The following is an 884-nucleotide window of genomic DNA, read 5'->3' on the forward strand; positions in this document are numbered from 1 at the left end:
GAATATGGCAAATATTAGTAAATTCTTGCATTCTATCCATGCTGGCTTTTTCATGCTACCTGAGAAATGAAACAGATACTAATGTGCAATTTGACTAAATGGAAACACTTCAACCACTTCATTTTTATTTGACATTCTAGTTTTAAGCATTTAGAAAATATGTTTTTTAGGTGTGACATCATTATGTCCAGCTGTTTTTACAGATACAAGACAATTAAATGTGATCGCATCATAACAGGAAATTGTTGCATCAATTTTCTATGAGAAAATTTGCCATCTACTGGACATGGTTAATTCCTACCACATACATGTAAACTCCTCATTTTCTTTCTTAGATTCCTTTTCTCCTTTCCTCGCTCCCTTTCCAACCTCATTTCCTAGCTCCCTTTCTTTTCCAAATCAAATCAAATCAAATTTTATTTGTCACATGCGCTGAATACAACAGGTGTAAACCTTTCTGTGAAATGTTTACTTACAAGCCCTTAACCAAAAATGCATTTTTAAGAAAATAGAGTTGAGAAAATATTTACTAAATAAACTAATGTAAAAAAAAAAGTAACACAATAAAATAACAATAACGAGTATTAGAGGTACCGAGTCAATGTGCGGGGGTACAGGTTAGTTGAGGTAATTGAGGTAGGTAGGGGTAAAGCGAATATGCATAGATAATGAACAGCGAGTAGCAACAGTGTAAAAAAAAACTTCCTTTCCTTCCCTACTTCTTATTCCACTATTCCACTATCTCTATTTCCTTATCTCCTTTCCTTACCTAGCTCTTTTCCTAGCTCTCTTTCCTAGCTTCCTTTACTTTACTCATTTTCTTTCCTAGATTCCTTTCTCGATTTCCTCACTCCATTTTCTAACTCCCTATCTTTTCCTCTTTC

The sequence above is a fragment of the Salmo salar genome, chromosome 15, assembly GCF_965601325.2.
Source record: "Salmo salar chromosome 15, fSalSal1, whole genome shotgun sequence".
NCBI classification, from domain to species: domain Eukaryota; kingdom Metazoa; phylum Chordata; class Actinopteri; order Salmoniformes; family Salmonidae; genus Salmo; species Salmo salar.